The sequence below is a fragment of the Nannobrachium achirus genome, assembly GCF_963921795.1.
Source record: "Nannobrachium achirus genome assembly, chromosome: 7".
NCBI classification, from domain to species: Eukaryota; Metazoa; Chordata; class Actinopteri; order Myctophiformes; family Myctophidae; genus Nannobrachium; species Nannobrachium achirus.
Genome location: NC_137816.1, coordinates 58,978,880 through 58,990,988, shown reverse-complemented (window position 1 = coordinate 58,990,988; position 12,109 = coordinate 58,978,880). Strand labels below are relative to the sequence as shown.

The following is a 12,109-nucleotide window of genomic DNA, read 5'->3' as shown; positions in this document are numbered from 1 at the left end:
GAAATTAATAGTGATATTTATTTCCCCATTGCTGTTGTTTTCTTGTTTTATTTTATACAGTAGTAGGCCTACTGTGATATTTTGTATGTAGCATGTTGCATAAATTGGACACACAGACTGATTTTTTTTTTATTCTGGGCACCGATTCCATGCATTATAATAGGCCTAGTAAATGGTAAAATATGTTTACATGTTTACAATTTGTTTACAGTACAATATAGTCCCGATAAGTGTTCTACAATGCCCCGTTCATCAACAAATGAACCGGTAACTTGCATGTCTGTTTTGTTTGATTGAAGAATTTTTTAGAAAGGTACAGTTTCACTCACTGGTACAAGGTCAACTAAAAGGAGATCCTAGTAGGCCTAAGCTTTTCGGCGTATTTACACAGGAACCACTTTATGTATCTCATATAACATGCAAAGATATAACACACTGTAGTATTACTAGTTTAAATAGCTCTTAATTCACCCCCAAAATGACTTTTGATTAGGCTACTCACCCCATGGAGCCTTGAGTTCAATAATATTCTTGTTTTTGTCGCATTCCTAAGACAATAATTTGATTATAATAAATGTACCCCAATTGATTCCGGATGGGAGACAAATATGCATTTGTGTCTCCATACGGAATCAATGCGTGTAGGCCTACATTTATTATAATAAAATTATTGTCTTTATAGGAATGCGATTTTCTTTTCTTCAACTCAATGAATGGGGTGGGTGGGTAATCGATAGAAACTCAAACAATGTTATTTTGGGGTGAACTATACTCCTTTAATGGGGTATACTAGTTTAAAAAGCTCTTATTTTGAAGTCCAACAACCCGAACTCGTGTTTAAACAGGTCTAGTTTGACGCGTGTGTTCAGATCATTCTAGTGACAGAACAGAACGCTGCTGCTGCAGCATCTGATTACACACACCTCTCTCTCTCTCTCTAGAACGACGCCAGGGTCGGTGGGCAGCTTTTATTTACCTGCTGCCAGCGAGTTTGTTTCACACGAGAAGCAAGCGGAACGTCTATTTTTGTCCCCCCCATATACAACAACACTTTTCATTTCGTTTTTGTGTGATAAATCAACGATCTGACTGGACCCCGGTTCTGTCAAAGAAGAGTTTTCTTTGAATCATTTCGTTGTAATGGCTATGGGTTTGTTGTACACATCATACACGGGCCCACGGTTGACTTGGAAATAACACTTTTTGGAGGCGAAACGTCTTTGCGTATTGCGTTGTTTGATATACGATCGTGTGCTGGCAAACTGTACCAACCCCGGACCCGGGGAGGAGAAGATACGACAAACTGAATCGTCAACATCTATAACTTAACTATAACCGCTATTCCGCTGGAGAGGATAAATAAAGGAGTGTCGCATCAGACGCACACACGGATCTACTAGGGCTGCTCCTTCTGCAAGGAGTCGCAACAGGTAAATGATAAATGTGTGTACTGTGTATACGTAGGAGGCAGTGTGGTGTGTAAAGCAGTGTTTCTCAAACTTTCAAATGTCAAGGTCGATCCCCTTAACTCTGACAGTGTATAAATGGAACCAAATGAACACTGTGAGAGTTGCAGACTTGTATGTGTCAATTTAGACCCCCCCTAAAGGTACCCACAGAGTCCCTGGAATCCACTTTTAAGTAAAAAAGTAACTAGCCTACATTAACTTCAGTACAATGTTGAGGTATTTGTACTTTACTTGAGTATTTCCAATGTCTAATACTTCTACTTCTGCTCCACTGCATCTCATATCCAAATATTGTACTTTTTACTCTATTTATTTGAGAACTTTAGTTACTAGTTAGGCTACTTTGTAGATTTGGATTTATACAAAACATACAGTAAGCAGATAAGAACACACACACACACACACACACACACACACACACACACACACACACACACACACACACACACACTCACTCACTCACTCACTCACTCACTCACTCACTCACTCACACTCATATACAGTATATCTACTTGGTACTGTAAGTACCTTATGATGCCAATACATTTGTACTTTTACTCAAGTACATTTGAATTACATTATTTCTACATGTAACAGAGTATGTCTACATTGCAGTATTGATACTTTTACTTAAGTAAAACATCAGAGTACTTTTCCCACCTCTGTGTAGGAGGAACCACCACAGACTTTATGTGGAGCTGTTTATAGATGCTGCTGCTGGGGTGATGAGGAGGCGATGACACTGCATCCTCTCCTGTACTATAGTCCAGTGTTTCTCAACCTGTGGGTCGGGACCCCCAGGGGGGTCCCCAAATTATTTTGGGGGGTCCCCTGATGATTACCTTAATGTGCTATGGTGTTTTCTCACTCAACAGTAAACAAACCAACATAAAGTTTTAAGTGTATAGAGGGTATCTGCACATTTCTAAAGTGGCAATTTAAGGACTTTTTAATACTTCTAAGATGACAAATTAAACATTGGCCAAATTGTCAAATATTAGAGGCAGAAATTGTGAAAATAGCCGATCTACATGTAGATCTGCTGTTTTCACAATAGAACCTTGTTATACAAAATGTAGTGTCTCAACTCTTAGTGCTCGTCAGGGTTGGGGGGTCCCCTGTTAAAATATGATTATTTTGGGGGTCGTGGCCTGAAAAGGTTGAGAACCACTGCTATAGTCTACTACAGTAATACAACATCTCATAACTGGCTGAAGACACAAACAAAAACAATGTCATTGTTGTTTTGTAGGGTATGCAAATAATATCACATGGCAACCTTACAGTGACAATATTCTAACTGATTTCAAGCCGGTGCTGTAGCCCTTGGGGCCAGGGCGTTGACAGCCTGTGTGTGTGTGTGTGTGTGTGTGTGTGTGTGTGTGTGTGTGTGTGTGTGTGTGTGTGTGTGTGTGTGTGTGTGTGTGTGTGTGTGTGTGTGTGTGTGTGTGTGTGTGTGTGTGTGTGTGTGTTCTCATTCATTGACCTGATCCCACCAAGCAAAGTGGATTTTCCATAGTGAAATGACATGTAAATTGTGCCCGTTGTCCTCAATCTATCGGCATAATGACAAATAAGGCCTATGTTCATTTAAAGCATTTGTTTATAACACTATTCTTATTATAGGCCTACATTAAGTTCAACTAAAACATTTTACGGTCTTCTTAATGACCATTGTGGGCCATTTCCATCTACAGTAGGCTATGAACCTATACCTGGCTTGATAACTACTAAACTAGAGCAACAAGAGTGATCCTGGCTTCAGCAATGCTTGTGTGTTGTGTTGCAGTGCACTGAAAAGGGTAGGGCGTGTGTGTGTGTGTGTGTGTGTGTGTGTGTGTGTGTGTGTGTGTGTGTGTGTGTGTGTGTGTGTGTGTGTGTGTGTGTGTGTGTGTGTGTGTGTGTGTGTGTGTGTGTGTGTGTGTGTGTGTGTGTGTGTGTGTGTGTGTGTGTGTGAACAAGTGGCAGTAGGTTGACGATTAATCTTTTGGCAAATACTAGTCGACACAGCCAGTAACAGATTGTGCCAAACCAGTGTCGCAGACGCAGTCTGTTCTATCTAAAGCCTGCATGGCGAGCTGGCAAGGGAACCCTGCATGTGGTGTAGAAAATAAGAGTTTCTGGCTATGGGAGAGTACAGCTGTCCTTAAAGGCTGAGTTGTCCCTCTGTTAGACTCTCCATCTCCTCTTCTCTGTTATTACCAGTTAGATATGGTCAGAGCAGGCCTTTACATAGACGTTTTATTCATTTATTTCACTCTCTCGTCCACAACAACTTAAAATAAGACTGTGTTACTTTCTTTATTCCAGAATTTTTTGAAATTACAATATTACCTGAGTTGAGCCTCAGTTCTCTCCCCCCCCCCACAGCTCCTTTTCCAGAAGGTTGATTTGAAAGGACAGTGTCTGAGGAACAGTCCTGTCTTTGTCCCTGTGTGCCAGCAGGTTGCTAGCTCAGTGCCAGCTCTAGTAGCATTCAGAGAGCAGTGCTGCTGCTGCAGTAGAGATCTACATGGTGGAAGACAGCTGACCTCGCTGTCAACTCCTATCTGTCTTGCTGGGCATTTTTCTGCAGAAAATATTGTATTTATTGATGGCAGGAAAACAAGTCACCCAAATAATCTACCCTATCTCGTCATTGTTTACACTTAAGCTTGTGTTTCAGAAGTTTGATTTCAGTAAATGGCACATAAAAATCCAGCCTAATAATACATCCCACACTTTTGTCCATAAAGATATCACATTACTTACTTTATTTGTTTATTTGGATGGGACATGTTAATGAACAATTTCCATCCGTAGTCCCATACATTAAAAACAAGCAAACATTACAAGAAACACAGTAGAGTACAAAAGGTACAAAAAGAAGAAAAACTAATAACAGTTAAAAATGCCTAATTATTAACCTATTAAATATGTAATAAAAGACAAGGAATGGCAACATTGAACAGTAGAGAAACCTAATTGTAGCCACATTGTAAATGTTCACAAGTTTGTTTGTCCATGGTCCATTTCTTCAGTTGGACTATTAAATGATGTGAAATGTGGAGACTCTTGTGTCAGTGGGTTTGTTCCAGATCCTGTCATATCACCTGCTGGCCAAACTACTTCCACCACCTACACTGCAAATTGACCCTCCCAGTAAAATTATCACCCAAGATTTTACTGTGTAGGTTGGACATTCTGGAAGCCATTTTTTGTTTTAGCAGCAGATTATTTGTGGTGATTCTCATTCTCAGGCTGTTTTAATATCCGTCAATATCCAGTTCCCTGAGAAATGTCTAAAATGTTTATCTGGCATTCTATGTACAGCATGGATAAGAGTGTCTGCTAAATGCCTGAATCGTAATTGTAACTGTGAGACCTGTAGAAAGGTTGAATTAGACAATTCCTCAGACCGGGAAGGTTAATTTCAGAACTTTAACTCTTGACTCGGGTGTAGTGCAGTGACTCATCCTCTATCCCTCTTCTGTGTCTGACTAATTTCCCCGCTAGGTAATTTTAGAGGTGTGAGGTAACACTTATGACCTCCTCACATGGGGGCTGCTGGTTTACTGTCCTCCCCCTCATTAGACTCTCGCGACACGGGCTTCATGTGTGGCATTTCGATGTGACATCCAGAATGTGCCACCTAGCTGCTCTCACCCCTATAACAAGGCAAGTGGTGCTCCAAGGCTGTCCTGGACTGGAGGCTTTTGAACCGAGGAGGAGCGCTGTGAAGGAGCATCAGTCTGCCTGTTCTTTGAGCTTCAGGGGGAACTAACCACATGCGGCTTGGCTAATACCACTCTCTAACAACTCTCCTTCTGTTTCTCTCTCTCTCTCTCTCTCTCTCTCTCTCTCACTCTTTCCTCCCTTCATTTTACCCATTACCACCTCCTTGTCTCTTTCTCCATCTCTCCCTCTCCTCTCTCTCTCTCTCTCTCTCTCTCTCTCTCTCTCTCTCTCTTTCTCTCTCTCTCGCTCAGGCCGTTGGAGACGCGTCCCGTCTTCCGTTTTGGACATCTGTCCAAGTGTTTTCTCTGATAAGGTAAGTCTCTATATACTGCCACTTGGGGCTCTAGCTTTAGACATGGGTATATCTTTGGTGTTGCATCTTGACTAGATGGGAATGGCATGGCTGTTTCTGCTCTTGTTAATAATACAGTATATGTTTATTATCCTATGTCCATTACCTATAATGGTAAGTATCCTTGCTGGATTCACCATTTTAATGTGTGACGGGCTTGGTTTCTGTATTTTGTGCCTGTGGATTTGGTCCCCAGGATCACCTGCAATGCTTAGAATAATATACTTATTAGGCTGTAACTGAAGGATCCAGCCCTTAAATCTGAGCATATCGATTGGTTACTTTATTAGCAAGTATGAGTGACAGACAGGCAGGCAGACAGTATTGGTGGGCCAAGGCCATGTCTATCCTCAGTTGGTCTACCATCTACCACAATAAGAGTTTTATTATATCTAGAGAACGGATGCTCCCAGTACCCCCACCTATTCAATGAGAAGTTCTCTCCTTTCGGAAGCTCCACCCCTTCGCAACCATTGAATGGAAGTGAAAGGGAAGCTGTAGGGCTGTCACAATTATTACATAATCGTCTAATCGTGATTTTTTTTGACATAATCGTGATTATTTTTCATAATCGTTTCCATGTTGCAAAATGTTCATATTTAAAAAAAAAAGGTAAAACATTGTGGAAATAGCAGATCTACCAGCTCACAACGCGTCGCATCGTGACGCGTTGTGAGCTTGTTGATCGGCTATTTCCACTATCAAAGTTATTTTTTAAGTAGTAAGTTGTCAAATATGTCAGTCATTTCTTTGTATATTTAGGTTATGTTTCATATCTACCATGTACAACTTCAAAGCCTAAAAGCCAGACAGAAATGTAATTATCAACGACAAAAACACAATTAAATCGTTGATCGCCAATTATTTGAGTGGCAATTAATTGTCTTGTAAAATGTCATATCGTGACAGCTCTAGATGCTGTATGTGTGACCATGCACTAACGACACAGCGCCATCTTGAAATCAAGGACACGTAGAGTTGGTGAAAGTCTATGCTAGATTTGATATGGTCCCTCATCAACGCGCTGCCAATTTCTTCCTCCAAGTTAGAAAAATGGCCTTGAATAATTATATTCTAGAGGTGTGAATCTTCATTGGCCTCATGATTTGACTTGAATATGATTCACCTGTTAATAATTTGATTCGATACTACGATACATCTCCGTTTTCTGTATTTTTCGGGCTACCTTTTCATCAGTTGATAATACAAGCTGCTGCCTGCAATTTCACACATTGGCCAGATCAGTAAGTTCCAGCCGTACACTGGGGTCTTGTTTATACAATGACTGCTGGCCACATAGTTTAGTGATCTGATGTTACAGTTTGGAATTAGTCCAGGTGAGACAGAATGGTGTTGTCATTTCAGCAGCCAGCGGCACGGCAGTATCTTTTCTATAATACAAAACATCTTGCTTGTGTGCGAGTAGCCTTGATGGTTGCTGTGATGAAGGTATTTTCAGTCCTCTTATTCAGCATGTGGTGTATTCTATTCTTAAAGTCCCGTTGAGGACACTGTTGCCAGAAAAGCAGAAAATAATCAAATACTGTTTCCATGTTGTATTCCAAGCACTAGATTGGGATGGGCATTGGTATGGAAAAAGCTTGTGAATGGGTTGTGGACATTTACCAAGTTCTCTGTGCATGCTAAAAGAAACTTCCAGTACTGATGCATAGTGATATTAAAAAGTGGGTTCCACTTCAAATCTAACGGAGAGAAAGTTGGCTGAACCTGAATGCGCGCGCGAGTGGCAGTACAACCTATAGTGATCTAAAAGCTACAGCGTACAGTAGGCCTAATAGGCCTGGCCTATAGCCGCAGCAACACTGTCGGGAGAACATTAATCAGATTAATGAGCATGAGTTTCCAGCAGAGCTTAAACGAGGTCTGGAGGACCTGCCTCTTTATCTGTCCGTCTCCTCCCTCCTCTGCCTTGTCTCCTCCCCCACCCTGCTTGCCCTGACCCACTTCTGCATTAAACCTCCCCCCGTTGCCGTCTGTGTCCCCATCCCCTCTCTCACCGTCCTTCTATTCTCCGTGTTGGATCAGTCTTAGGAACCGTCAGCATGTTATTACGCACTGCAATCGGTCAGTCTTCAAATAGTTTATTTTGGCTGCTGGTTTAGAGGATTTCTGTAAAAAAGTGTATTTCACAGCCCGTCAACAACTGTTTTTGTTTGTGCGTAAATCTGTACGCAATGCAAACCAGCACCACATGCTTTTTTTCTAGCTGTGCCCATGGAACCACATGAGAAGGTTATTTTGTGTGTGTGTGTGCGTGCGTGCGTAGCTACGTGCATGAGTTTGACGTAATGGGTTGTGAATGTAGTGCCATGTGCTATCCAGCCCCACACCTCCCCAGTTCCCCGCTGGTCCATAAAGCTCCTTTCCCTGTCAGACGACAGGCATGGCTGTGAAAAGATGGCAAGCACTACCAGACCACTTTCTGCTGGTTCCCAAAGTTAAAGTTTAAACAAGAAATCACGACTTTTCCTAAATTCAAAACAATTCTAACTGTTTTTTCAAAAGTTAAATTAAAATTATTTCCATAAATTAATGTAAATAAAAAAAGAAGTAGTGAAAATAGCCAATCTACTGTACTAAGTAGATTGGCGCCGTGTTGTGAGCATGTACTGTACATCTGGTGTTTTCAATAGTTTGGGTCTCTTTTGGGTCTCAAGCTAAAAAGTTTGGGAACCACCGCTTTAACCCTATCCCTTCTGTGTTCCTCCTCTCTTCTGCCTCCTTTACTCGCAGAAGCGAGGACATTCATCGTGATATTAGTTTCTCTGTGACAGTCCTTTCCTCCCTTCTTTTACCCTTTTCAGTAGCGCTGTTGTGTTCTGTCAATCAGGCTTGACAGCTAACTGGCCTCTGGCGAGCTGTTCCGTCTCCTCCTGAGACACACAGAGTGCCCACTGCTCTTTCTTATGGCATTCAGGTCACATCAAAGCCAGCTGTGGCCGGATATTCAAACAGGGTCTTTCAACTCAGAGTGCCTGTTTTGTTTTTGTTTTTTTACCCCAGATTGTCTTCAGGTCATTAATGGACTTCGTAGTGGTGTTCGTAGCTAGCCTGGTGGGAGAGATGGCATGTTTCTCTGCACATATTCCATTGTATGTGTATGGAGGTAATACTGTACAGAGGTAATTCCATGGTACAGCATAAGCCTATGTTATTTTGTGGTATTAATTCCCCCCCGGTTTAATTAGACGTACTATGCCCCATCAAAAACACGTTTTCTTGCTTTGAACTGAACCGTTTGTGTCTCTTTGTGTATTGAACTTTTTTTTAGATGATGTTGAGACTATATTGAGAATATTTAATATCCATATCGACATGATTGTGATGTATTTCCTAGTGATATGGAAGCTGTGTGTCTCAGCCATTCATGGCGATAGGGAATATGGATGAGGATGAACGCTGAAAAGCACCGGGAGCTTTCAGGCCTACTGACCCTCTGCATGTGCAGATGCACGTCTTTAACCCGGCAATGAGCTCTGACTTGGCATTGGCAACGAGTACCAGCAGTATCCGTTTGAATGTCACTTCTGTCCACAAAGTAAAAGAAGATATCAAACGAGGCAGCGCTGAATCAGGTTTCAGCATTGAATAGTTCTTTCCTTGAAAAGCTTTCATCAGGTTATCTTAAGATCGGTTCAGGTTATCTTAAGATAACCTGATCAAGTTATTTTAACACAATGCGTGCCACCTTTTTAAACGAGGCAGTGCTGAATCAGGTTTCTGCATTGAATAGTTCTTTCCTTGAAAAGCTTTCATCAGGTTATCTTAAGATCGGTTCAGGTTATCTTAAGATAACCTGATCAAGTTATTTTAACACAATGCGTGCCGTTTTTTTTAAGATGTCTGGGGACGTCTTACCTGGTTACCATGGTTACCAGGTAAACAGGTGCTGTTTTCGTGCTGGGTGAGCATTACATAACACTACATATCCCATCGTGCTTAGCGGCCTTTCCTCATTCAGATCACGTGATGAATTATAATACATTATAACCAGCACTTATAATAAGTTATAAATGTTGTTTTAAAGTTGTACTATGTAACTTTTTTTATAAAACAAATCTTAAAATTCTCCTAACTATTAAATCACAAAAGTTTTAGAAGATCCGCGCCGTGAATTTCAGCCTGTAAAGCCTTCTCTGTATGTAAACTGAGATCCTTGCCGTGGACCGGATCTCGCGCCAAAATTGCGTCATCACACTACCGGCCAATCACAGCGAGGGTTATACAACTGCCGGCCAATCACAGCGCATCTTGAAGTGGGGTCGCTATGGCAGCCATATTTGTTGTCGCCCGTTTGTACCATCCCTTCTCTAGGTAATTTCGCCTACCAGGCAGGGTGAAGGAGTCCGTATCTCTGGAATTACTGAACGCACAGGAACAAGGGACCCCTTAAAAGATAGATCTCAGCGAGGTGGAGGCAGACGCGGGGGTCTGAAGGTACGAAAAACGTCCGAAAGACGCGGACGCGACCGCGGTTTGCTATAGGGCTAATGACCACTAGTTGGGCATCTTACACAGTATGGCTTTAAGTTGTCATCATACATGATTATAAACACTAGTCCTGGCCCCATGTAGGAAAAGAAGTGGGATTTTTACTCAAGTCGTCGTGACCCATAAATAATTGGTCTGTGACGCACAAATGGGTCCCGACCCGCTGTTTGGGAAACAGTGCCCTATAACAGGGGTTTTCAAAGTGGGTGAATTTATTTGCACACTTAAAAAATATTTAGGATAATATTAAACTTGAAGTAGAAAGTTATTTTCAGTCAGTTCTAACCAAAATGGCTATTATCTCAACGTTTTCCTCGCAACATAATCACTAAAATATCGTCACTGTCGGGCAGAAACCTCGTATCTCCAAGTTTCAAATGTGTACGTCTTTTGCCCTGCTTCATCATACAAGACCGTTGCACAAAACTAGTGAAAACAGCCGATCTACAAGCACACAACGCCTCGCATCGCGAGGCGTTGTGTGCTTGTAGATCGGCTGTTTTCACTAGTTTAGTACATTTTATAGATGATAAATACAAAACGAACGGTTTTGGACATACAAGGTTTCCACCCGACAACGACAATATGCTGTAAATATTAGGTGCTGGGAGTGAAAATTATAATGTAGGGGTGCCTCGGATTAAAAAAAATATTCATGGGGCGCCCTGAGACAAAAAAGTATGGGAACCCCTGCCCTATGATATACGCGTATGTTGGACCACTTAAGATCTATGCACTCCTAAAACAATGGGAATATTTCTCTTCCCCTCCCACAGCGACCTGTCTCCACCAGCAGGTCCTTGTCTTCCAGGGAGGTCTGAGGTCTTGCTCAGTGGGGTGGGGTGGTGTGTGGAGAGGGGGGGGGGGCGTGGGGGGGGGGGGGGGGGGGGGTTAACACTGAGGGAACTGAACCCAAGTACGTGGTCACTGACCGAGTAAACGTCAACATCCTCTGACACACACACACACACACACACACACACACACACACACACACACACACACACACTCTCTCTACAGGGTTGTGGGAGGGCTCTCTCTGACAGTCTGGACGGGCATGTTGTAACTACTCACACGCACACACGCAGCGTGGTAATTCTTTCTCCCATTATAACCAAGGACGACACTCCGATGTATCTGCTGTGCTGCTGACCGAACATTTTAACCTAACATCCGTTTGCTGCTGGTGTTCTGGTCTCATGCAGAGACTATGGAACTGACATGGGAGACCAGGCTGATTGAAAAGGTAGTGCTGGGTGGCTGGTTGAGGAGGTAGAGGAGTTTATGAACAGGTGTTGTGAAGGATGATAAATAGAAGGATGGTTGAGGGAGTTCATAGAGTTTAACTCATTCGTAGTTTACGGCCGTGGAGCCCGAAGATCTTTCTATGTCTTTCACTGCTGGCTTTTCCTACCTGTTAACGCGGGCGCTAATCCAGTTCCCATCGTGTGTGATCGGACACTGCTATGCTATCGCGTATTCCATCAGCATAGAGGACGGACCATCCGCTTCCGGTTTGCGGCCTCAATGTTAATCGGTCCGCTCAATAATGTGTCTGTGTAGAAAGCGATCCCGGAGCATGAATGAATGAATGAATGAATTTTTTTATTTGAGTGTCATACCACCTCGTGGCCCATCCCTCATGGGATTATATGACACCTTTTCAAACAAGGTTACAATATTCTTAAATACATTCTTTTTTTTTTTTTTATATACATCCGTTACCAGTATAGGCTACAATATAGGTACCAGCGGGGGGGGAAAAATAAATAAAAATAAAGCAAAACAGAGCTTAGCAAACTTAACCCCTACTGGTTGTACAATGCTTTTTTTCTCAAGTCCCAAGCTTTCTCAAAGTAGTTTGCCAGTTTAAATACATGTTTTTCAAATAGACAGTTAATAAGTTGTGAGTCATCCCGGATCGATCCCGGAGCATTAGTTCCGGCCTATTTTAGTTCGGCTTCGATAAATTATCATGTTTTAATTAAAGCTTAATAAATCTTCGGGTTCCTCGGGCATACCCCTACAAAGGGGTATTTTTTTGGCAGAGGTTGAGTTA

General features: G+C 42.2%; 1 protein-coding gene across 3 annotated transcripts in view; it reads left to right on the top strand.

Moving 5' to 3' along the window:
• The first annotated feature begins 955 nt into the window (after window positions 1-955).
• pacsin3 (protein kinase C and casein kinase substrate in neurons 3) overlaps window positions 956-12,109 on the top strand; it is a 59,775-nt gene continuing 48,621 nt past the window's right edge. The window contains exons 1-2 of one of the 3 annotated variants that reach the window (XM_080729963.1): window positions 956-1,430; window positions 5,438-5,499. The gene's annotated coding sequence lies outside the window, so the exon portion shown is untranslated. Of the gene's footprint in view, window positions 1,431-5,437; window positions 5,500-11,111; window positions 11,297-12,109 lie in introns of those variants that run through there. The other 2 variants (XM_080729964.1, XM_080729962.1) reach the window with 2 other exon arrangements.